The sequence below is a fragment of the Oryctolagus cuniculus genome, chromosome 12, assembly GCF_051225735.1.
Source record: "Oryctolagus cuniculus isolate XC-2025 breed Fujian yellow rabbit chromosome 12, ASM5122573v1, whole genome shotgun sequence".
Taxonomy (NCBI): domain Eukaryota; kingdom Metazoa; phylum Chordata; class Mammalia; order Lagomorpha; family Leporidae; genus Oryctolagus; species Oryctolagus cuniculus.
In genome coordinates, this window is record NC_142878.1 from 33,941,269 (window position 1) to 33,966,423 (window position 25,155).

Below are 25,155 nucleotides of genomic sequence, written 5' to 3' on the forward strand. Positions count from 1 at the left end.
CCCAGTTTGACTTCAACTGCATGTGCCTTGTCGCTCAGGAGTATGTAGTGCCCTGGTCCGGGGCCCTCACCATGGGGCAGTTTCTCGTCCCCAACTCTCAGCCTCCCTTTTGCCATGGACGCTGAGCCCTGACCCTAGCTAAGTGGGAGTTAAAATTGAGCCAGTGAAGGAGAGGGGAGCAAAGGGGTCGCTCATGGAACTTGCAGACAGAGATCAGACTGGTAGGGGTGACTCTTGTGTACCACATGTGCTATCTCAGCCTAGCCGGAGCCAATAGGGCACACACAACCTGGTACCCTCCACAGCATCTGGTATTTGGATTTGTATGGGGAGAAGCTGGGGGATGTTGTGTGGAGGTAGCAGAGATCTGTAGAACTCCACTCAGTGCAGAATATGATGTCAGGAAGCCTGTGGCTGAGCAGCGTGACTGGGCCACAAGGCCTGGCTCAGGGACCATTGGGGATGGAGCTGCACATAGGACACGAGGCCTGCGGCCACCTCCCTCCCTTTCACCTGGATTTAGCTGGGCTTTGACTGGTTCTATTCAGTAATATTCAGGTGCTGACTTGTAACCAATATCTCCCTGGGAGCCTGCTGAACTGTGGCCTAAGGAAAAACGGGCATCTAAGGTCTGCATGGAAGCAATATTGATCAGCGAAGGCTGGGAAACTTTCCCTTGCCTCTTCTCTCCTCCTATTAGCTCCCAGACACTGTTCGCGGGCTTTCTAGGAGCCACTGTGGTGTTGGATTCTCCCCAACCTGGAGCTTTTGGAGGTTACAACCCCATATTTTCAGTTGCCCACGGAAGTTTTCTGCCTTTCTCCCTTATTTGCAAAGCCTTTCCCTCTTGCAGTGTTTTTATCCACATGGATTACCACACTTGGCCTTACTCCAAGCTCCCTATTAACACAGTAGCTGCCAGAGATACAACCCCAGGACAGATCCAAATGGGCTCTTGCAGACTTCCCTCCACTCTTTCCATGGTCCTGATGCACGTAGATTTCCTGAGATATTCCTCCCCACCTCTGATCTCTGGGCTCTAACAGTGCCCCCTTTCTCATCCCAGTGAAAACAAATGACACCCATATCATTCCCTCAGCACAGCCAGGTCAAGAGCGGCCTCATTGGATCCACCTTGAGGCCCCAGGGACAACTCTGTGTGGCGAGTAGATAAGGCAGAGTTTTGAGTCATTTCCCCCCACTGGTTTACTTTGAAGCCAATTAGTTTATCTAGGTGTTTTTTTTTTTTTTTTTTTTTTTTTTTTTTTTTTTTTTTTTTGACAGGCAGAATGGGCAGTGAGAGAGACAGAGAGAAAGGTCTTCCTTTACCGTTGGTTTATCCTCCAATGGCCGCTGCGGCTGATCTGAAGCCAGGAGCCAGGTACTTCCTCCTGGTCTCCCATGCGGGTGCAGGGCCCAAGCACTTGGGCCATCCTCCACTGCCTTCCTGGGCCACAGCAGAGAGCTGGACTGGAAGAGAGGCAACCAGGACAGAATCCAGCGCCCTGACTGGGACTAGAACCCGGGGTGCCGGCACCGCAGGCAGAGGATTAGCCTATTGAGCCACGGTGCCGGCCTAGTTTATCTGGTTTTAAGAGATGGAAGAAACAGTTTCCTGTGTTGGAGATCCATGAAATTTGAGGAAGAAGTAGAGGATCTTTCAGCCTTAGAAAAGTCTTCGTAGCATCCATCTGGGAAGGTACCCGTTCTGGTTCTGCCATAGTTACAGCCCAGCAGCAAATCACTCTCAGAGCTGCCCTTCACCCCATTCAGTCCAAGCAGCACAGACCCTTGGGTCTTCATTCTTATATGGTACAAACTCTGCCAGATTCATGGGCATTGTCATCTTGGCTGCTCCTCATCGCCCATGACAGGACCTCTGCTGAAATGAGAAAGGACAAGGGGGGGGGCCTCACTAACTGGCCCATTTCATGAGGACTTGGTCTTTTCCTGATCACATTAGGTAGATGTTAACCCTTTCATTTTTAAATAGGTCATTAAAACGGGACAATATTAAAAAAATTCTAACTGCAGTACATATTCAAGTATGAGCTGCTAAATGCATAAATTCCTTTGGTTAAAATCACACATTTACTATGTAAATATTGATAATATGTTTATACAAAATAACTCTCTATTGAATGGACCAATAAAAAAAGTGCCAATTGTTCTATTTGATAAAGTTGAGAGCCACTGCCTTGATGTGAACATTACACATTCCTCTCCCAAAAGCACTATTGAAATTTGATTTTTCTACTGTGCTAAATATAATTTCAGTTTTTGTAGCAATATGAATTTCACATGTATACCTTCAAGGAGGGGAAGTTGGTTCCAACAGAATATTTTGTCTGAAATTCTGCCTTGCTTAAATGTTTTAAAGTATAAACACGGATTACCAATTTCACATGATATACACAAAACATAATATAACATTTACATATAACACATCAATGTTAATACATGGAGTAAATTATTGTATTATTCAGAAACTTGCAGTAGACCAATTCCAGATAGTTTCATTTCATCTATAAATTGTGTCACTTATATTGATAATTGTCTTTTTCAAACCTATAAGATAGCTAAAAATATTCACTGCATTTAGTCTGCTTGATTTTTTTTTTTTTTTTTACAGGCAGAGGTAGACAATGAAAGAGAGAGACAGAGAGAAAGGTCTTCCTTCCTTTGGTTCACCCCACAAGTGGCCGCCACAGTCAGAGTGGTGCGGCAATCCGAAGCCAGGAGCCAGGTGCTTCTTCCTGGTCTCCCATGCGGGTGCAGGGCACAAGGCTTGGGCCATCCTCCACTGCCTTCCTGGGCCACAGAAGAGAGCTGGACTGGAAAAGCAGCAACCGGGACAGAATCCAGCGCCCCAGCCGGGAGTAAAACCCAAGGTGCAGGCACCGCAGGTGGAGGATTAGCCAAGTGAGCCACGGTGCCGGCCAATCTGCCTGTTTTTCTTTTCTTTTCTTTTTTTTTTAATTTTTTTTTGACAGGCAGAGTGGACAGTGAGAGAGAGAGACAGAGAGAAAGGTCTTCCTTTGCTGTTGGTTCACCCTCCAATGGCCGCCGCGGCCGGCATGCTGCGGCCGGTGCACAGCGCTGATCCGATGGCAGGAGCCAGGTACTTATCCTGGTCTCCCATGGGGTGCAGGGCCCAAGCACTTGGGCCATCTTCCACTGTACTCCCTGGCCACAGCAGAGAGCTGGCCTGGAAGAGGGGAAACCAGGACAGAATCCAGCGCCCCGACTGGGACTAGAACCCGGTGTGCCGGTACCGCAAGGCAGAGGATTAGCCTAGTGAGCCGCGGCACCGGCCTGCCTGTTTTTAAAATACATATTTGCAAAAAGTGCAGGCATTTGGATAGTAAATCAGCAGATGGAAAATCTCTCTCTCTCTCTTTCTCTCTCTCTCTCTACCTTTCAAGTAGATGAAAATTGGCAGGGCCGACACCATGGCATAGTAGGTAAAGCCACCGCCTGCAATGCCAGCATCTCATTTGGGCGCCAGTTCGAGTCCCAGCTGCTCCACTTCCGATCCAACTCTCTGCTATCGTATGGGAAAGCGGTAGAACATGGTCCGTCCTTGGGCCCCTGCACCTGTGTGGGAAGACCCGGAGGAAGCTCCTGTCTCCTGGCTTTGGAAAGCCCAACTCTGGCCATTGCAGCCATCTGGGGAGTAAACCACAGATGGAAAACGTCTCTTTCTGTCTCTGCCTCTGCCTCTCCATAACTCTGCCTGTTAAATAAATAAATATTTTAAAAAATAGGGAAATATTTTTTAAAATAAGGTAGATTAAAGAAAAAGTTAACTGTCTCAAAATGCTTATATAATCAGAATAGTGAAGAGGGAGACAATGGAAGTTATGGGTTGATTTCTTAAGTACTTCTAAAAGAAAATAATCACTGAAGATTTTCTGAATCGTATATACTGTGTCTTTATACACTAAGGGGAAATGTCTATAAAGATACACTATTTCAAAAAATAAATATTTTATTTGGTTAGATCATAAGAGGTAGAAGAGTTTTTGGTGAAAACTTCAGTTTTATTGAGCTTGTTGGGTTATTATAAGTGAATGAAAATTTTATTATAATCCAGTAGGACTAGTAAAACTTTTACAGAAATGTTTATTCAGATCTCTAACAGTAGTCATGAAGAAGCTTCTCAATAGACACACACATCTCTTTGAGATATATTTTTCAAAGTAAAATATGCTTGGAATGCTAAGTAGTTAATAAATTTAGTTATATTTTAGTGAACAAGAATATCCCTGTATCTAGGACATCCTTTTCTGACTGAACAAAAGAGCACTGTCCTGAAGTGCAGTCCTAGGCTTGGAACAGAAAATATGATGGAAGGAAAAGTTATAAAAATCTAAAATGTAGCTAGATAAGTTTACTGGTGTTAAGATCATACATGCTAAATTACCAAAGAGTAAGACTCATTATCTGCTCCCAAATATATTTGTCTCATCATTCTACTGCTTGAAAACCTCCCATGTCTCCTAGTTTTTTGCAGAATAAATTTATACATTGCATGGTCTTCTGGATACTTCACAATCTATCCCGGGTATGTTGTGTGAATCACATCCCATTTTTTTCATCCTACGTTTAAAGCAAATTGCCTTTATTATTTCTGGCCATGCCTTTGCTCACCCTGTCACTTCCATCTGGAATAGATTCCCTCAAAATTTTGCCCATTGAAATCCCATTCATTTTGAGTGTCAACTAAAATGTGTTTTCTTCCATGAAACTATTCAAGGTCACTATGTTTAAATGCAGTTCTTTTAAGCTTTGATAGAATTTTATCTGTCACCTGGCACATTGAACTAAACTATGTTTCATCTTGCATTCTGGAGCCTTGGGTCCTTGTGGAGAGATGATTCATCCATACCATAGATACAGGATTGTGTGCTATTATATTTGTTTTATTGACTGTAGATATGTATTTGTAAGGATATTTAATGTAAAAACTACATGATAATCATACTCCTCTCCACAAACCAATCTCCTTTTGATTTTCTCCACTGAAACAATGACACCAGAAGCAATCTAAAGGCAACACTTCCCTAGCACACACTTTCCGAGAACACACTGCACGTTGACAGTATAACCATATTGAGCATGTACACATTTATATTATTTCCTCCAGTTACAGTACTTACTCAAAGACTAAGTTCTTTTCACAAACTAAATTTTATATGGTCTTCCTTCTACCTTCTCAAGGACTTAGTTTTAATGGTTAACTCTCTCTACATCAGCAGTATCTTTTGCTACTAGATTATTTCCAATAGTACACAAATGTGTTCTAGTGCCTCATATTAAACAGGCTAACAGAAGTTTTTCTCCAAATAAGGTACTTTATTCTTCTGTGCCTTAGCTTCCCATCCCTCAAACTAATAGTAATAAGGATATACACACCATATGTTTGTCATGAAGACTAAATGAGTATTCTAAAATATTGTAAAAATTTTAGGACACAAACTGCTCAGAATAGGGACAAAAAACCATAGTTACCATTATAACTCTTGTTGGACAATGACCATCGCTATCCCCAGTCACATATTCGCCTACCTCACATCTAAATATAACTGTTCCTCCAGGGGCCAAGTACTTCTTTGAGTTTCTGTTCTTTGTTGTTCCATGATCGTGACTAGCTTCAGTTACGCACTCCTCGACCTCGTATGTAAACATAACTGTTCCTCCAGTCCTTTGAGTTCTTATTCTTCATCTACATTCTTACCCAAATCATCTTGGTGTTCTGCCTGAATTCAAATCACTTCTATAATGATGTTATCCCCTCCAATCATATCTCTAGTCCCCATCTCTATTGAGTTACAGTCATTGTGCTTATCTGCTCTTTTGACACAAATCATCTCAAATTTAACTGAAATGGAAGCCTGCTTTACTTCCATAATCCTGCCTCACAGTCCATTTTTTTTTTCCATTTCAGGTTTCAACATATATTATTCAGTCACTATTGTCCCATTACTTTTCCCAGCCTCAACATCTCAAATAATTAGTAAATCCTCACCCTCTATATCCAAATATATCTTCAATTCACGCATCTATCTTTACCTTGCCTTTACTGTCCTACACCAAATCTCCATTTTTATTGAAATGATTAATTTCTTACTAACCAGGCTTTTTGCTGTCCAGATCAATATTCCACCTATTGTAAGGTAGGTAAAGTTGAAGACAAACTGCTCTGAAGTGGCACTGTTATATGAATTAATGAATGAAACCTTTTGTATGTTGTGGACAATTTATTTGAAAATATTCTTGATTCTAATTTTTTAAAAACAATATTAATTGAAAAATATCCCCATTCTCAAGTAGGTAGAGAGCAAATTCATAAATGCTGTGAAACTGGTCTTATAAATAAATCAACAACTACTTAGCATGACTGTTAGTGCCAGAACTTGTCTAAGATGAATGCTGAGGTCGCATTAAAGACAGTTCCTGAGGTAAAAGACGTTAATGTTCTTATTTACCCTACATTGGGAGGGAGGCTAGCAGTTAGTATCTTGTTACAGCTATAGGTACTTGCTACATCTACATCTCATATTAGAGCATGAGTTTGATTCCAGTTCTGTTCTAGATTCCAGAGTTAATGCACATTCTGGGAGTCAGCGGGTAATGATTACAACAAATGGATTCCTGCCAACCATGTTGGAGTCTTGTATTGAGTTCCTCGATCTTGGCTTCAGCTTGGCTTAGCCCTGACCGTAGAAGGCATTTGTAGAGTGAATCTGTTGGAGATCTCTCTCCCTCTCTCTCTCTCTCTCTCTTTCTTTCCCTTCTACACCGTCTCCATCACTTAAATAAAATACATACAAATGTTTCGGGATATGTGTGCATGTGTGTTTATTTAAAATGACCTCATAATGGGACTGTCTACCCTCCCCTTTCTCCATGAAATAATTATTTCAATAGGAAAACAATCTTCAAAAAAATAATCCCTTTCTAAACGTCTTTCTGGAAGGTGACCAGATCTTAAAAACAGAAAGAAGAATCCTGATATCTATCACAGTATGAGAAGTCATTAGTGACAATAAAAAATTCAGATATGATCAGGCAGTAAAAATATGCAGGTATGATCAGACCTAAAGAAGCAGTAGGTTCCAAAAGAAAGTTAGCATAGAAGTTTTTGGAAACCTCTGAACTAAAAGAGAGTCAATTTGTGTGAAGTGTCTTAGAACTTAATACAGAATGTTAATTCTAAGCTGAAACAGTGTTTTTCAGAAGAGAAAATAGAAACATAGAAATTAGGTTAAAGTACATCAAAAAGATCAAAAGATTACCTAGTAGGAGAAACAGGGAGAATACATTTTATGTCAATATGTGGTATCTAAAAGTCTGAGTACTTTTCATAATTAGCTGTAGATAATTGCAAGTTCTTTGTATTTAGGATAGGAAAAAATTTACTTGTGAAACACTGGGAAATAAATGAAAATAGAGTAATATGGGTGGACTTCTAAAAGTTCATGAAAATGAAATTAAAAGCTAAATTTGTTTTGGTGCAAAAGTATTTGGAATCTGTGCATATGAGAGCTTCAAAGACTCAAAGAAAATGTGTATTATGAAAAATTATGCATGCATTTCAAAATGATTTTGTGGAAAAATGAACTTATCTTTTAATTCATTTTCCATGAACTTTATGAAGTACTCATATATCAAAAGGAAACGTGCTGGGGTCGGCACTGTTTTGCAGTGGGTTAAAGCCCCTGCCTGCAGTTCCAGCATCCCATATGTGCACCGGTTCAAGGGCTGGCTGCTCCACTTCCGTCCTATCTCTCTGCTGTGGCCTGGGAAAGCAGTGGAAGATGGACCAAGTCCTTGGGCCCCTGCACCTGCATGGGAGACCTGGAAGAAGCTCCTGGCTCCTGGCTTCGGATGAGCTCAGCTCTGGTTGTTGCAGTCATTTGGGAAGTGAACCAGCGGATGGAAGACCTCTCTCTCTCTCTGGCTCTACCTTTCTCTGTAACTCTGTCTTTCAAATAAATCTTTTTTAAAAAAAAGGAAATGTGCAATTTTCCATTGATCATTAATAATTTTGCATTAATGTTAATGGCAGGGACAAATTAGCAGGTTGTCTTCCTTTATGTGTGTGTCTTTGAGAAAGTAAAAAGAAATCAAAGTTCATTAGATGATGTTATTGTTCAACTTCTGAGGTTCTATGGACAAAATTTAATCTGGCTCATAGGGTGTTCTGAAGCAAGGTTGTATTACCAATATGTAAAGAGGAATTTTAAAAATTATATCTGTTAGCTATTATTATTTATAGTAAATAGTGATTTAGGGGACTTGAGATATGGCCATATTTTGCACTAGAGGAGAAAATACATTGTGAACTACACTAGAAAGAATGTTATATCTTCCCCATATGTTCTCTTCCTTTTCTTGCATTAACATACAACCAGACCTAAAGTATTGCCACTGCCAGAGAATATAGGTTAAGTTAGGTATGGTTTAAATTCGATAATTAATAAAACACTCCAATCTTCAACTTTTCTCAAGTGCAACGGGTTTATCAAGTTTGGTTTACCACTTATGGTAAAAGACCTGATTGTCAAATGTTGAGAGTGAAATGTGTAATTCTAATAAACTTTCCATGTAATGTAAATGGATTTTTTAAGCAGCTTTGCTGTGGCATTTGGTACTTTAAGTTACCCAATCTGCATATTAAAATTAAACTAAAATTACATTTACAGTACTTTTATTAAATAACTCTTGATATGAGCAGCTTCAGAAAATGAAACAACTGCAGTAAGCTCCCATGTTAAAAAGATTACCTGTTTAATTTAAATTCATTTATATAAAAAAGTACCTTTACACATGTTTTCAATTTTTTTTACAAAGCTGTGTTTCCATATTGAGGAACCTTTGCATAAGTGTTTTATGTAAAAATCTAAACACCATATGTAACACACAAAAACGCCCAGCATTTTCTTCTTTGGCTTTTATACTGCAAGTGAGAGTTTGCTTTAGCATCAGCATATATGATATAACTGCAATAATCAGAGTTAAAATTCTGTAAGCTGAAAAGTGGGTTTTCCAGAATGCAATGTGCATTAGGATTTTGTTGGCTCTGAAAAGTCCCTGATAGATTATCTAATCTGATTGTTTTACACAATACAGCTACCACCATGTGCCAGATGTCACATTCTAATTACATGCGATAGGTACCCCATTGTCACATGCATCATTGTAACTTTTCCCTAAAGCAGTAAACATGATGTACTACCATGCTGTCACCTATGAAACAGCTCAACTTTTTGAAATTATACTAGTTGCATTTGAATGAGAAAAGCAAGGTCTAATGGCACACTGCTTTCAATAACGTATTCATTAATACTAAGTCTACTGGCAAGAATGATGGACATTTCCGACTCACTTGTGGACTGCAAGGACATGTTAAAAGTTGTCATCAAGTTACACTTTTGTAACACCTATTTTTCCTGAAATAATAAAATTACACTTAAGGGATAACAGAATAATGAATTGTTTTTCTAAGGTGTAACTTTCAGAAGCAGACTTTGGTAACAGAAGTCGTTTTGTACAATTCAGAAGAATGTCCCACACTGTGCACTGCAGACAGGCATTGTGGTGCAGTAGGTTAGACTGCCATTTGGGACTTCCACAACCCATATGAGTGAGAGTGAGACTCTGGCTACTCCACTTCCAATTCAGCTCTCTGCTAAGGTACCTAGAAAGTTGAGGGTGATGGCTTAAGTATTTGAGTTACCTCCACTCATGTAGGAGACCTGCATGGTGTCCTTAGTTCCTGGTTTAAGCTTGGCCCAGGCAATCTCCCAACCCCTAGTTGCTGCAATTTGGAGAGTGAGCAGTGGATCAAAGATCTCTCTCGTTCTTTAAAATAAATAACTCTTTACATAAGCAGCACACCGTAAAAATGATGGCCAACTAATCCAATAGCAGACTGAGGTGATATAAAGATAATGAAATTGAAATTACTCACTGAAATTAATTGAGCCAATAAAAAGTCAGCTTTATAACAGGAAAATTCAGTGTTATTGCTTTGAATGCACGCTTTATGCCATCTATCTTTGTTCTTACTTCAATAAAAATAAAGTGTTATGTGGTATATGAGCCCATAATATCCACAACTCCAAGACATTTAATATCCAGGGAATAATAGCAAAAACCTCAATATTGAACATTACATACAGATATTTTGAAAGTGATAGCACTTGCATTTTTCTTAGTTTTAAAATCCTTAAGACAATTAACTCAGTTCTGAACAGGTTCATGCCACAGAATTTATCTACTCAACACCTAAACCCTGTCTTCATTCTGCCTATCACTTTTATTAATCACTCATTAGTCAGGCATTAAATGAGCACACATTATGTGCATGTCAGATATAGTACTTGTAGCTGAAGATCAAAACATAAGTAACACTGCTTTCTCCGTTACCCTTAAGAAGCACTCTCTAATTTGGGAGAGTTTTGGAGGTTTAAGTCACAAAAAATAGCTGCAAATAGAATATGATAAATGAAGTATCACTTTTTATAAACTTGGCTCTTCTTTTACCCATAATGACTAATCAGTCTACAAAAAGCATTCTCAAACATCTTAAGTGAATGGCACACAATGTTCATATATAAATAATAATTTTAAAATTTAGAAAGGGAGAATGGATGGGGAACGGTTTCATAATTTATCAAAATATACACACGATTTCTCTTTGATCCAACACACAAACAAACTAAATTTACACCAAGAAAAACTCACTAAGCCTCCACAGAGGGGCAAAAGCACACATAATTTTACCCAGGGTTGACAGGAAAACATTCACAGAAATAGTGAGGTTTGAGGTTGTTTTCATAAAGTTCTAGGAATTGATCACTTGGAATCAAGAGAGCAGGAGAACATGCAGAGAGACAGAAGGCATGAAGGAGCTGTGAGTATAGCAATGTCCTTACTGATGTTCATCTGTAGCTGTGGCATAATAAGGAGAGAACTAGGCATGGTCTTTCCTTGTAACATTAAAAGAATCTGATATAATCTTACATTGAACAGGAATATTGTTTAATGTTTAAAGAAAGAAAAGTCAAATCCACGTGTTCAAAGGAAACATTCACCTTAAATAAAAGATAGTTTGGAGGTTGGAAAAACGGAGCTGGGTTAACAGGCTCTGCTAGAGACTCACTGAGGGAAATCTGGAAGCACTATTTCATTTTGATTTTCTCATTTGTGAAAGAGGGATAAATTGTGAATAAATAATATATATCAAATAGTTGAGAGAGTAAGAGTATAATCAGTACTGTTATTATTTAATGAAGCAAGAGAAAGGCAGAAACAGTGGTGATGCAATGGAAAATATGTAATCTAAGAGATATTAAGGAACTATGTTCAATATCTAGTTCAAAGGTAGCAGTTTTTAAGTGACTTGGGACATCTGCTGCTGCTTTCCCAGGTGCATTAACAGGGAGCTGGATCTGAAGTGGAGTAACCAGGACTCAAAGGGGCGCCCTTCTGCGATGGGTTGCTGTTTAACCCACTGCACCACAGTGCCAGAACCCAAGTCACCTTTTTCAAGTTATAAGTTTAAGAATATTTTGGAATCACCGGGTTAATGCAGGTAAGTGATTTTCTTTACTGATTATCTCAGAGCCTTTTAGTATTAATGTATAATATTAGTCCCCAGGAAGAAGGGTTGTTGAAGGTTAATTAAGCTTCTCTTTTTTAAGAAACCCTGGCTTACATTTGAATGACATTGTGAATGATCCTGTGTGGATTACCAGTTTCAGACAGTGGCAGGGCAAATGGCATGAGACCTAGGAAAGGCTCTGAGGAAAAATACTTACTCCTGAAGCATTCTTGTCTGGATAGTAGATATTTTTTAGACACATTTTAAAATGCATTTTTATGGAGTGGGCATTTAGCCTAGCATTTCTGATGCTGGTTGTGATGCCTTTGTCCCACATCAGAATGCCTGAATTCATTCCTGGCTATGGTTTCTGACTCCAGCTTCCTGCTTGAGAAGATCCTGGGAGGAAGCAGGGATGCCTCAAGTAATTGAGTCCCTACCACACTGTGTTGGGTTCCCAGGTCCTGGTTGATTCCTGGCCAATGTGGGCATTTGGAGAGAGGACCAACAGATGAGCCCACATTCTTTCTCTCTTTTTTTTGCTCTCTGTTTGTCTCCCCAAAAAAAGCATATTTATGGAAATGTTGTAGCTTGTAATTTAAGTGATAGGTACAGTAATGTCAATCCTAAAGATGTCTAGGGCCTGTCTCGAGAATCCATGAATCCAGGAACTTTGCAAAGGTTAAGTATAGTTATGAATCATAAAATTAGTTTATTATCCATGGTTATCTAGGTAAGCCAAATGTAATCACTTGGACTCTTAAAAGCAGAAAAGAAAAGGCAGAGAGAAAAGATAGAAAAGAGAGGCAAAGAAGAGAAAGGGTGACTTTGCATGGACAAACAAGAGAGTGGAAGCACAACACCAACTCAATCTACAGTCCCTGGATTAGGAGATAAAAGAAGGCAGTCGTTAACCAAAGATGGGGTGTTGGTGCTAAGAAGCTGGGAATGACCCTCAAGGGGCAGCCAGCAAGGAAATCTCAGTCCTACATCTCAAGAAACTGAATTTGCCAATCATCAGAAAAAATTAGGAAAATTAACTACCTCCTTGAATCCACAGAAAGAAACACAGATAGAACACAGATTTGCTAACACTCTGAAACCCATATCAGACATCTGGCTTACTGAAGCATACATATGGAAAAGTGAAAATGTACATGTGTCACTTGATAGATTTCCATGTAAACCCTTTTATGTCACTAGCATCCAGGTAAATAAATACAACATAGTTCCCTTCAGTTATACCTACTATCCTAACTTTTTAGTTCTGTTAGTTTTAGAATTTCATGTATATGAAATCATATAGTATGCATATTTTCTGTGTCTTCTTTCTCTCAATGTTATGTATTTGAGGTCCTTCCATGTTGCTTGTTTCATTTCCATTGCTTTATAGTATTACATTATATGAATAAATTACACTTTATTTATGTTTTCTATTGCTATTGGACACTTAACCATTTTGGTGATTTCAAATAGTGCTACAATGAACATTCTTAGACTTCTTTTTTTGTGGATATATATATCTAAACATGTGTTGCATTTATTCCTATGATTAAATTTGTGGGTGTTAAACAATGCTTAAGTGCCTACACACAAGTATATCTTTAGTAAGTATTGGAAATAGTTTCCTGTCATTGGTATATGAATTCATACATCCACCAAGAGTATGTGGATATGATTTTGAGCTTGCTAGATTTACATACTACATAACTGTTTAGTCAGTAGGTAGTGACTGCCATGAAACTCAGACACATGTTCCTGTTTACAAATTCCCAATTTGATAACAATTATGGAAGGGATTATGAACTGACTTCAACATACTGTTGGTTATCTTTTAGAAACAAATATGTGATAAATGCTATATCCTTGAGATTCAAACTTCCCTATTAGTTTTAGCTCCTGAATACAGAGCTAATGTCCCTTTTTATTTGCAGAAAAGAATCCATTTTCAAATCTACCTCTTTTCAAATATAATTAATTTTACTGTGAATATTACAATTCCAGGCTTTATTTAATTATTGACTAGTATTTAGAATGTAATAAAAAAGATTATTTGCATTGAAATTCTTCTGGTTGTATCAGTTTGCATGATAATTGTGGAATTCTGTGAATGGATTGTTAAACTGTTAGCATTTTGAAGCTGGTCATGGTAGAAGAACTTCCCTCACAAATATTTGCCAGTGCTACAAATCAGCACGTTACTTTTATTACCAGCATACCGTGCATGGTTCTGTGTAATCAGTCCCAGGCAGCTTAAGCATAAATGATGTGATAGTAATTTTCCTAAACGGCTTTTAAGAAGTTGGTAATGATTTTTAAGCTAATCTGGAGCATATGAAAATGCTCAAATTATCACAACATCCAAATCACTGTGAATTATATACTTTAAAGTTATTCATTAATTTTACAGTTGCATTATGACATTTTTATACTTTTTATTTCTTTAATTCTTAGCATAACCATTTTTTTTCATGAGATTGCCAATCTATTTTTCCTATTTTGAAGTATCTGTGCACCTCCACTGATCTTTTTGCTATTGCCCCATAGTGTTTTATATTACTTGGAATAAACTATCTGTATCACAGTGACTTTTAAGATTTTATCATCATTGGCCATGTGCTGCAAATATCATGCTTTATAATGATTTTCCATGCTGTTCCTTTTTATTAACATGCGCTAGTTTATCCTTGATCTCTCCCTTTGTGATTTATTCATTTATTTTATGTTTATAAATTCCAAACCCACGAGGTAAACATTTCCATGGATTTATATATTTATATAAAGTTGTATTTTGTATTGACTTTATCTGAATTTACTTTAATAAAGGACTCAAATCTAAACTCTCTCTGTTTCTCTCTCCCTCAAGAGGTCATAACAGAAAGTTAATAGGTAACAGAGATGATGACATAAATAAATGAATAAATAGAAAACATCAATACAATTTAATAGAGAAATGAAGTCTTTTCAATAAATGGTGATGGGCATCAGTATATATACATATGGTAGAAAAAGGGATCTTGAGTGCCAACACAAAGACTAATTTGAAGTAGGTTTATTGACAAATATTAGAAGCTTCTACAAAGAGAGAAGAAAATAGGAAATCCTTTTCATGACAGTTGAGTAGGCAGTTATATAAACAGAAGACATTGCTTCTTGATGTTTTGGAAAAGATCAAGTGTATAAACAGAAGATAAAAATTTAACTAATATTTAAATGATAAGTCCCCACTAAGATTCAGAGCCAGACATGGATGCCGACTCTCACCATTGCTATTCACTATGGTGCTGGAAGTTTTGGGCAAAGCCATTAGACAAGAAAAAGAAATCAAAGGGATACAATTAAAAAGGAGGAATCCAAACTCTCCCAATTTGCAGATGGCCTGATTCTATATGTAGGGGATCTAAAAGATTCCACCAACAGACTATTGGAATTCATAAAAGAGCTTGGTACAGTGGCAAGATACAAAATTAACGCACAAAAATCATTAGCCTTTGTATACACAGACAATGCCACAGCTGAAAAAGAACTTCTAAGATCATTCCCACTCACAATACTTGTTAAAAACATAAATACCTTGGAATTAAATTTAACTAAGGCCGTCAAAGATCTCTATGATGAAAATTACCAAACATTTAAGAAAGAAATAAAAGATGACACAAAAAATAGAAAAATCTCCCATGCTCATGGATTAGAAGATTTAATGTCAAAATGCCCATATTACCAAAAGCAATTTATAGATTCAATGCAATCCCAACAAAAATAGAAATGAAGAAATGATATTTTTCTCAGATCTAGAAAAATGGTACTAAAGTTCTTATGGAAACATGAGATCCCAAATAACTAAAGTAATCTTATACAACAAAAACAAAGCTGGGGGCATAACAATATGAAATTTCAAGATATACTACAGGGCAGTTATAATGAAAACAGCCTAACACTGGCATATAAATAGGCACACAGACAAACAGAACAGAATAGAAACTACAGAAGTCAATCCATGAATTACAACCAACTTATCTTTAACAAATGAGCTAAAAACCAGTCCCTGGAGCAAGGACAGTCTATTCAACAAATGTGTTGAGAAAACTGGATCCTTCTGTGCAGAAGTATGAAACAATTCCCCTTCCTGACACGTTACACAAAAATCTACTCAAAATGGATCTAAGACCTAAATCTATAATCTGATACCACCAAATTACTAGAGAACATTGGGAGAACCCTGCAAGTCATTGGCATAGGCAAAAAGTTCTTGGAAAAGACTCCAGAAGCACACGTACTCAAAGCCAAAAATTGAGAAATGGCATTGCATCAATTTGAGAAGCTTCTGCACTTCAATGAAACACTCAGCAAAGTGAGCAAGCAACTGACAGAATGGGAGAAAATATGTGCAAACTATCAAATTGATAAAGCATTAATATCCAGAATCTATAAAGAGCTCAAGAAACTCAAAAACAACAAAACAAACAATCCAGTTAAATGGGCAAAGGACTTGAACAGGCATTTTTCAAGAGAGGAAATTCAAATGGCCAACAAACATATGAAGAAATGCTCAGGCTCACTAGCCATCAGGAAAATGCAAATCAAAACCACAATGAAATTTAACCTCACCCCACCCCAGTCGAATGGCTCTTATACAGAAATTAACACAAAAAAGACACTGGTGAAGATGTGGGTAAATAAAGGTACCCTAGTCCACTGTTGGTGGAAATGTAACTTGCTGCAGCCATTGTTGAAGAGAGTATGGAGATACTTCAGAAATCTGAAATTAGATCTGCAATATGACCCAGCAATCCCCGTACCTCAGAACTTAAACAAAATGGAATCAACATACGAAAGTGTTATCTGTACCCCCATATTCATTACAGCTCAATTCACAGTAGTTTAGATATGGAATTAACCTAGAAGTCATCAGTTGATGACTGGATAAAGAAATAATTTTATATATACACTGTGGAGTACTACTCATCAACAAAAAAATGAAATCCTATCTTATGCAACCAAATGGATACAACTGAAATCCATTATACTTAGTGAAATAAGCTAGTCCCCAAAAGACAAATACCATATATTTTGCCTGATCTATCAAAGCTAATAGAGTACCTAAAATATTAAAATTAAATGATAAGTCAAGTATCAACACAAAATTTCCTTTTATGAATGATTTTAAAGAAGTTTTTAGAGGGGCTGGCACTGTGGCGTTGCGGGTAAAGCCACCACCTGCAGTGCCGGCATCCTATTTGGGTGCCAGTTTGAGTCCCAGCTGCTCCATTTCTAATCCAGCTCTCTGCTATGGCCTGGGAAAGCAGTGGAGGATGGCCCACGTCCTTGGGTCCCTGCATTGCATGGGATACCCAAAGGAAACTCCTGGCTCCTGGCTTTGGATCCGCATAGCTCTGGCTGTTGCAGCCATCTGGGGAGTGAACCAGTGGATGGAAGACCTCTCTTTCTCTCTGCCTTCCTTCTCTCTGTGTAACTCTGACTTTTAAATAAATAAATAAACCTTTACAAAATAAATAAATAAAAATAAAAAGGTTTTTAGAAAGTTATAGACTTGGAAAAAATGCCCATAATACATATACTACATATACATAAAAATCATATCTATAATATATAAAAATGGCTTCACTGCAACTGAAATAAAAAAACATTTGGGCAAAGATCATGAAGAAACATTTCAATACAAAAGATACTTTAAATGTCATTAACATATAAATAGGTATTTATATATATAGGTAGATATTAAATGTATACATTTATCACATTATTCTAGTCACATATTATTAGCAACATAATTATATATTAAATATATTTATATAGGTATTTAGTAAATATCATATTATATATAATCATTTTATATTATAGAACATATAATATATGCTAATAACATATATTCATATATTATAATAAATAGATATTATATATATACATATATATAAATAGGTACCCATCATATAGTGTTGGTAACCAAAGATAATGAGCTTAAAATTACACTAAAGTGCTTACAATAATAATAGACTGACAATACAAAAATCAGAGAAACATGAAATAATAATGTCATACATTCCTAATGGGAAAAAAATTCTATTCATTCACTTGAGAAAAATCTTTTTTTTAAAGTTGTCTGTTATGTGGAAAATATTCAACGTATTTTCAACTTTTTGAAAAATGAATGCATATAGTTACATATATACACATGTTATATACTACCTATATAATAGATATATAGCACCCAATGTACAAATGCTAATACACAATTTTATTTATTGTAAATTATTTATTTTAATGGAGAGCTGTTTTTCATATGTGCAGCCAAATTCTATGGTTACAATTAATAAACAAGATAATTTGGACATAACTATTTGTTAATATTTTTGCTTACTTTAACCAGCATCACCTATGTGAAACAATGAGTAGGCCCACCTCTACGTCATCAATGATGTATGCAATTCATTTTCTGACTCATATAATAGTTTTGAATAACAGAACAGTATTTGCTTTAGCTTTTATGTTATTTATGACGTGCTATCTATAGTTGAGACACACTTTTAACTTTAATCTGTATTAAGTAGTTTTTCCATGTCACTTTCTTATGTCCAAGCAACCAAAAGACAACAAATCTATGCTGTTTTGCAGCATTTATCAATTGTGTAGTATAAAAATTTCACTATGTCACATATCAGATTCATGATGACTTCACTGAATGCAGAATTGTGGGGACAGAGATTTGTAATAATACACATCTTTATACAGTATATAAATACATATTTATGATATAAATAATAGTAGGCTATAGTCATTAGTGTGAGGAGTTTTGAGGACATATTCACTTTGTTTTTAATATAATTTATTTTAGAGTAATTTCATATAATTTAATTTTAATAATATGAGGGGTTAACAACCAGCTCAAAATTATCTAAATATTTAACAGGCAGCTCTAGTGAGCTGATATGAGCTTGCTCCAATTAGTCCATCTACACTGTGATAGAAATTCTACAACTGATGTACCTATGAGAAATGAAAGTAGAAGTCTGCAAAAAGACTTTTACAGATCGCTCAAAATTTTTATAGTAATAGTCCCAAAATGGAACTTGTAGGACCATGAAGAGGAGTATTCATCTACAGATTATGATGTATTCATATAATGAATACTATACAACTATACAAATAATAAATAATTGATACATGCAAAATATAAATGCATCTCTAAAATGATTGAGTAGAAAAAACTAGATATCAAAAAGTATAAGCTACCCAATGTCATATGTTCATATGCAAGCAAAGCACACACATACAGATATACATAAATCAGTGAGAATTATGAATTAGTTATAAGAAATAAAGTCTTGTGTCTCAGATCCATGACTTTATTACTATCTGTCCTAATTTATTAAAGCCATTTTACTTCTCTGTTACACAATGTGTGCATACAGAAATTCCCTTTTCAAATTCAGACTTTGCAATTGTAGAGTTAGAGATAACATTGGTATATATTTTCTATACTGGCCTATAAAAAGTATCAAAATGTTACGATATTCATCTATCCATTGTTAATAAATTTACATATTACTTTTATTTACATATTTGCTACTGTGGATGATTAAGGTTTTTATCCATATTGATACAGATGCATACTATTTATCAGGAGATGAAAAAACTGCTCAGCTAAAGCTAGACCAGATGCATACTATTATTGACTGGTGGTTATGGAGTACAAACAGATCTCTGCTTTCTGACTATTAAAATAAGTAACTGATACATTTATCCAATATATTTGTAGAAAAAATAAACTTCTTATTTCACTGAATAGAGTCACATTTTCAGTGTATCCCAAAATAATTTCTATTTTTGGCTTCACTCTTGAAATGAATCTTATGTTATTAAACATTAACATCAACAAAAGTTAATTGTGTAAAAATTAAAAAACCATGATGTTCACTTAGAATTATTTTAAGTGGCTTGCAGTCCTCTGAAGAATATAGCCTTTTTTGCTCTCTCAGCTGAATTAAAAAATAATACAATGGCAAGGTTACAATTTGCTCCACTTAAGGGATGAGTGGAGAAAAAAAGATATTCATTATTGATGCATACAGAAAATATTTATGACTGAGAGTGCTATACCAGCATTCTTATAATTGCTAAGGGCTATTTTAAATTGTACTTAAACACCAATAAAATATTTTGACATTTTACATATTTAATTTTGATGTTTTCTGCATATTATTATACTGAAATGTTTAATAGATATGAGTAAATACTAACATAAGTTACTGTTTGGTTCTGTCCTTCAGGAATAGATTTTTTGAAAATAATCACAAAATAAATTTCATTGATAATATTTATTTTATGATACAAGAAACTTATTTAAAGATATTCAGCCTACCTATTTGCTGCTTGAATTTCTTAGGAACAGGAACATTTTCATACTGCTAAGAAAAAAATACATAAATATTTTTAAAATGTTTAAGACTATGTAATCAGCCTACCAGGTTGATCCATTGTTGTTTACAGCTTTCTCGGCATTGTGCATCATTTAATAGGTACTGAATAATTCTGTCTAACAAGACTGATATTCTCCAATTAATGCACAAATTCAAGGCCATTTCACAGTTAATGTACAATTCCAAATTACCCTTCCTAATAATCAAGAAATTAGAATTATATATTGAGATGATAAGGATGAATGAAAGAAAGAATTAAGAAGACACATGATACCAGATTGATGTGACTATTTATAGCAATAGCAGCGTGTTTTCGTTATTTGGTGATTTTTTGGCCGATTCCCGTGTATTATCAAAGCTAGAAATATGTGCACACAGCATGCTTTAGCAAGATCTGCTGCTTAGGAATTGAATTAGCTGAAGCCAGGGGAGTTCAATAGAAAGACCTCAGCAAGAGTATAGCAACAGATTCACAAGGTGTCTAGATTGGGAAGAAATAAAAAAGCGATCATTGTCAGAATCCCTCTACAAAGACAGCTTTGGTGAGTTGAACAGCTATGGATTTATAATTTTACAACTATGGTTTTATAATTAAAAAAATGGATATTATTTAGCATGGAATTGTAGTCCTTCCTCCCAGGATGTATATACAGTGAAAAAACTTATCTGTGTTTGCTTGTATGGAAAACATAGCATAGGACCATCAGGCAAAAAGCAAAATGTTTGATACACATTGCAAGGACTGGTAATAAGTATAATAGATGACTGTAAAAAAAGATATTATTGAGATCAAGCAGTCATTATATGGAGGTTATTGTTAGTGCACTAGATTAGAAATCAAATACATATTTCTTAATGGCAAATAATGTATTTGAAAGCATTTGCCTCTTCAAGAAACCCTATCTTTTAAAAAATTGAATTTTTACTGTCAAAAGAAACCAGGCTAGAATACCTTGCCTGCCCAAATACTCAGTAAATTTGCTTTCTGTTCAGAATATCTTGTTTATGTATGAAAAAAAAGGAGAGACAACTGTACATGATGGATGAACTGTCTAAGATAATGGAAACTTTGAAAACAGATGACATTTTAATTCATGAAATTTAAACTTTGCTTTGTTGGATATAGACAAGACTATTAGGAAGCCACCAAAAATGTTCACAGGGAACAAACAAAATTCAATACTGAAATCTGAAGCTACAGGGGAAAAAAAAACCATAATAAAATGATACTCTCCAACAGCTTGGCTCTCCTAAGAAAAACACAAAGAAAAATGTTTTGGAAGTTGTTCTATTTTAACTTTGCTTAAAATAAAGAATGATTGCTGGTCAGATTCATATGGTTAGTGCAATAATCAAAAAATATAACAAAACAAACAGCAGCTCATTCATTACCACTGATATATTTATCATTATCTGCTAAAAATCACCATTTTCCACATCAGTCCAAGAAAAACTAATTTTACTTTCTATACAAATATGTGAAATATTCATTCATTTGTGAGGTACTCATTACTTGATGATTTTTTTCAAAATAGTGCCACATTATACCTGGCAAAAATTTAATTTTATCATGTTTTCTTTATCTTCTCACTCTTTGCAATCCCCCACTGATTTTCTTTTAAAACTCTAAGGACACAGACAAAAGAAACATTTGCCAAAAAGGTGATAAACAACATTGCTGCTACTCTTTAAGTCCCCCTTTTCATAGCACTAACTTCAGAGATTAGGGACAACTTAAAAGCAAGGTAATGGGGTCTTGTGGTATCATAGATTTCAGTGGGGTGAAAGAAAGGGTAGAAGAGGGCCTTTCAACATGCAATTGTACATCTCGCCCAATTCTTTCCCAGTTTTGCTCCACTGAAGCATCTGCTATGACTAGATGGTACTAGGGATTGCCTATGCCATAGTCATATTTTCTACAATAAAATGAAATGCACCACATTAAAATATCACAATATTATATATATATATATTTAATCTATATATAAAATATATATTTGTGTGTTTAAGGAATTTATTAAGACATCAGATTCTCAGGTTCACCACAAATGCATATTTACTACAACACAGTTGTCAGTTCATGTAATATTAATACAAAGAGAAAAAATTAAGTTTAGTTCATAGATATAATTCTAATTATATGATACCTTCTCTTTCCTTCCCTCCCTCTCTCCCTTCCCTCCTTTTAGTTTTGTGATAACAAATTTTTATATGTGTGTGTGTATATTCTGTGAAGGATTATCAAAGGAGTAAACAAGTGTGTCAGAGATATGTTTGCCTTGGATTTGATCTCAGTAATAAACCAATACATGACAGAATAACAGTGCATGATAGTGTTCTCTGGAATTTTTTCTCTGGAATGTTTCATTGATACTGCACTAATGATAAAAACACCCTCGTTTCCCTATGACAACACTTGGTGTGGTTTGAAATGTAAAACAAACAGAGCAATTAGGCTCCATATTCTTTACGGATGATGAATGATTCTTTTCCAAAATACTAAATGTAGTCTCATGTGTGTATATCAATATTGTGATGTGCATAAACACAGGCACACACAATTCCTACAGTTACAACAATCAGTACATGTGTGACAAACTGGTCCACAACATAGAATTAAATTAGAATCAAGTCACCATTTAGTTGTCCTTGGTTTACATTACAAACCCCCAGATAAATAACTAAATTATCTTAGCTATTTTGAAGCATCAATTCTTTAAATAGAATGATTATTTTATATGACAAAGAGTTTGTACACACAGGAAATATTTTTAAATGCCTCTGGCATAATACTAGCGAAAGGGTCCCTATTCTCATTTGATGGCCTATCCCCTCCCTATTTAGATTGTAAATATAATTCACTATGTACTATTACATGCAAATTCATTTTTATCTCTAATGTAGGTTGCTACTCTGGCCAGATTCTATAACTTCCAAGTTGCTTGCATGTAATAAAAATGTGTCCTTCCAATTTCATATTTCAATTTCACTTCTGAATAAGATCTCTCCCTATTCACCAACTCAGGACAGAGAAAAGGGGGCTAAAATCGGGTAGAAACAGATTCTGCCCTTCAATGTCTTTCCGCATTGCCTCCTTTTATGTCTTAACATTTAACAACTGGGCAAACAGCATGCTATTAAAAATCATATTTGACTGAACTGCAGGCTGTAGATGTTTTTAATATTTGTCTTTATAAGGTGATCATATTATTGTATTTGTATTATAGTGAATTATGGAGGCAATTAAAACCTACATTTTCAAAGTTAAAAATAAATCTTGCTAATATGATTACAATTATTTTTGGTCTGCATGCTATTTGTGGATGGACCATCAATTTCATCTAGAATCATTACTTTACTATTAACTCCAAAGATTTCCATCTACATTTCCAAAATCTTTTTCTCTCAACCTCATTTGTTCACCATTAGTTTTTAAGGTTCCCTTGACTACTTTTAACCCTATTTAAAGTCATGAGGTCTATTTGACTTCAAAGCACTTGACAGATGTTCTATTTCCAAATGTAAGCAGCTACTTAAATTGTTCAGACCACAGGCTTATTTGAATTTCTATTTATTGCACAATTTTTGTGATCTTAAGTAAAATAGGAAACACTCCAATTTTTAAGCCTATAATTAAAAAAGCAAAGGGAAATAGTGAAACAGAGCAATGGATATTTAGCACCAATATTCTTCCTAGTTTGCAAAAATCAGGTTCTTTATATCTGTTTGACAATCCTGGACTGAATTCTCTTTTCATTCTCAGTAGCACATTGGTTAGTCCCTCCTAAAATCTACATTTCACATTGTCTTTGCTTTTTTTTATTTAAAGCCATTATAGTTAACAACGATAAAAATTTGCTTTCATCCCCTTGTTTCTGACTTGCTTCCATTCAATTTCTTTTTCAAATTTCTTCTGAAATACATTTGAGACTAATATTCAGATGTTAGTTCCTTTATACTATTTAATTTGATTTGCAAGCAAGATGATATAAATATAGAAGGTGGGTTTATTAAATGTGAAAATAAAAATGAAAATGTTATGTTTTATAATTATCCTACAGAAGATATTAGCTGACTATGATGTTAGATCAAGGTTAATAGGATTAAAAGTCCTAGCATTATTTATTTTCACAAAGCAAATAAATATCTCTTTCTGGTTTTGGCACTTTGGGTTTAATTCTTTAAGCTCTGAATGCCAAATTAAATTATCAAACAAAATAAATACATAAATAGTGGAATGTACCAACAAATATAATAAAGCAGACAAACTTAGAAGATATCAACTTTGCAAGAGATATTCAAATTCATGATTTTCAGCTATTCATTAGGCAGAGAAGATGATGGCTAAATGCATTGAAGTTCCCTTAATGCAAAATTTATTTTTTTATGATATAAAGTGGAGCAAGCTCCATTGGAATTCATTGACTCTCCTAGTTCATAGTGCAGATCTCAAAGCAAGTACAGAGCATTGACGTTCAAATGTGAGTGTTTTCTAGCTCCTTTTTGCTTTCCCTGGAAAGCAGGACACTACTGCTCTAAATAACAAACAAATATATATACATAGGCAAAATGTTGTTTCATTGCATAATAACTGGGGCAGGGATTGTTTAACCACAGCTCTACCTCAGCTTCAGATTTCCAATAATAAGCAAATACTGATGCAAGTGGATTTTCTGAGCCTTCTCAAAGAGACAGTCATTCAAAAGAGTTGAGTTTGAGGAATGTCAGACACTCTGTCCCTGCTGAGAATGAAAGCCAAGGTAAAGGGAGAGCTAGGGGATGGTAACACATGACAAAATAACTTGAGAAAGTGAAGATAGCAGTGAAAGTGAATAACAAACTGGATACTGTCTACAAGCCAATAATTAAATATACATGGCCCATACAAAGAAGTGCACCACGCTTTCTTTGCTCTTGACTGAAAACCGAAAACCTGAGTAGTAAGTAGTACTGGCAGTACTAAAATGTTAGTACTAAAATGTCATCGCAGATGATTCTGAAGGAGAAGGGGGGAGTCTGCCAGGTGGGCAGAACATTAAGCAAGTGTACCTTGTAAGTTTGCCTACATGGAGACGGACAGAGGAATGAGTTTTCTCCAACTCA

General features: G+C 35.6%; 1 protein-coding gene across 6 annotated transcripts in view; it reads right to left on the reverse strand.

Annotated features, from left to right (window-relative positions):
* The window catches only part of LRFN5 (leucine rich repeat and fibronectin type III domain containing 5), a 279,327-nt gene that overhangs the window by 55,869 nt on the left and 198,303 nt on the right, over nucleotides 1-25,155 (reverse strand). For 2 of the 6 annotated variants that reach the window (XM_070053334.2, XM_051822185.3), the window contains one exon: nucleotides 19,995-20,040. The exons of the other annotated variants lie outside the window; for them this stretch is intronic. The gene's annotated coding sequence lies outside the window, so the exon portion shown is untranslated. The remainder of the gene's footprint in view (nucleotides 1-19,994; nucleotides 20,041-25,155) is intronic. 6 annotated transcript variants of the gene reach the window in all.